Source organism: Castor canadensis, chromosome 7 (assembly GCF_047511655.1).
Source record: "Castor canadensis chromosome 7, mCasCan1.hap1v2, whole genome shotgun sequence".
In the NCBI taxonomy this organism is placed as follows: domain Eukaryota; kingdom Metazoa; phylum Chordata; class Mammalia; order Rodentia; family Castoridae; genus Castor; species Castor canadensis.
The window spans coordinates 35,459,499-35,461,992 of record NC_133392.1 but is presented as its reverse complement, the minus strand read 5'-3'; positions in this window follow the sequence as shown (position 1 = coordinate 35,461,992).

Sequence of the window (2,494 nt, the reverse complement as noted above, 5' to 3'; positions counted from 1 at the left end):
TCTTGCTAATGTTTCCTGGGCTGGCCTAAAACTCTTGATTGTCCTCCTTCTACCTCTTTAGAAGTTAAGATTATAGCTGTATATCGCCATGCTTGGTTTATTTTTGCTGCTATTCTGTGTGGGGTTATTTTCCTAGTGTAATTTTGTAGCAAGGTTGCTATAGATGTACAAAAAAACTATTGATTTTGATAAAATTGATTTTCTGCCCTTCTACTTTGCCAAATTTGTTAGTTCTAATAATCTTTTTGTGGTCTCTTTCGGGTCTTCTAAGTATAAAATCAAATCATCTGAAAACAAGAATAATGTTAGTTCTTCCTTTCCTAATTGAATCCCTTTTATTCTTTTTCCTTACACCTATTTCTTCTGGCTAAAATTTCAAGTAATATGTTGAGTAACAGTGGTCACCTGCCTGAATTTAGAGGAAATGCATTGATTTTTCCCCATCTGGTATGATGCCAGCTGTGGCTTTGTTGCATTAACCATTATTATATTGAGTTATTATGTTGAAAATAGTTTGTTTAATATTTTATCATGACAGCATATTGAAATTTATGAAAGATTTTTCTGCATGTATCAAGTTGATAATGTGAATTTTACTCTTGATACTATTTACATGTTGTATTCAATTTATTGATTTGTGTATGTTGAACTCCCTTCAAATCCCTTGGATGAAAGCAACCTGATCTGGGTGTATGATCTTCTTAATGTGCTGTTGAAATCTATTTGGATGTATTTTACCATCTATCTGCATCAAGTATATTGTGGTATTGTTTTGGTGTTGTTCTTATCAGTTGAATGACATGTGATCTGAACTTTGAATGCTGATATGTCAATGCTCACGTATCAACTGTATCTAATGAGCCACACTGGTGAGGGTTGCTGATTATAGGAGAGACTGTGGATGTGGGAACATTCATACTGGAGCTGTGTACTTCACATTTTGTTGTGATCCTCAATGTTCTCAAAAATATAATTTTCATTAATTATTAAGAAATGAAATCAAGTCCCCAACTACAGCCAAGCTGAGGTTTGCATTACATTGTAAGCTTCAAAGGATTAATGTTGAAATTCTCCTAAGTATTTGGACTGAGGTTAGAATTTGCACAGTATAAGTGAGAGGTCAGCAAGCTGCAGGTTGGAGAACCAGGATTCTGAGACAAGGCTTCGAAATGATGAACTGGTGACACTTTATTTCAGTACACCACCAAGTGCTCATCTCTTAAAAACAAACTATAGAGCCCATGATCTCAAATATCCCTTTTAGATTTAAATTACATTTCCTTCTTCAATACATAAAAGATCCAAGCAGGAGCCTCACTTCAGTACAAGGAAGGAAAAGCAAAACAGGAAAACATATCTCTCAAGGAATTAAAAAGATGCTTCTTAGTAGAGAAAGCCACTGAAATTGTACTAGCAAAAATAAGCTGATGTGGTACTTTTGAAGTTAGAGCTACATGAATCAAATATAAATTATTGTTTGTTTTGTTCTGGATAATGGGCTCACAATGAGTTGGGATCACTCTAGTTCTAAAGTATGTAATAACAAACTTTTCTAACCCCTATTTTAGTCAATTGGTGCTGTAATTATTAACCAAATCTATGTTTATTTTACGTGTAACTGATTAAGAATAATCACTGAGTATCGATCCATATTACACTGCCAATGAAAGTTAGTGAACCTTGTAAAACTAAATGTCTTCCTTTGAGAAAAGGGTCAAGACACAGGGAATGTAGGTTCCAGCCTCAGCTCTACCAACAGCAGTTTTTGGGTTCGTTTTTTTTATGTTTCTAAAAAAATATATTTACTCATACATATTTTTGTTGTTTTTTAATATAATTGTTAATATAATTTTCAGTATTTAGAAAAATTATTAAAAACTTGAAATATGATTTTAACTATGTAAGGATTTAAATTTGAAGATGGCATCAATGCTGGCAAACATTGATTCATGCATCACATACAAGCCTCACTGCACATAACATCATTTCTGTTTGTTTTTCATTCTACTAAATATATAATGTGTCCATGTGAATATATAAATATATATACACAAAGGTGTTGCTGATTTACAAAGCTGAAAATCTTCCATATTTAATTTGATTAGTTTTATTTTTTATTATTAATCTAGGTGGGAATACGTTGTGGCATATAAAAAGTTCTTAAGACATATCAAATATATCATACTTGAATATACCCCCTCAACTATTCTCTTTCATACCTGCCTCCCCTTATTCTTTGAATAGTTTCAACAGATATCATTTTGCCATTTACATACATATGTACACAGTATATGCATTGCTTTCTTAGCCAAGTACTGAGTCTCTAAGTTCCAACTTCTCAGTCCTAATATATGAAAAAGATAAGAGAACATTATTTTTGTCACTATCATTGGATCAAAGTTCACTCTGAGGAGACATGAAAGAGAATAAAATGCATATAGCTGATTGGCCAGTCAGGTATCAACAAATCAAAGGCGAACTGGCATTGGGTTTA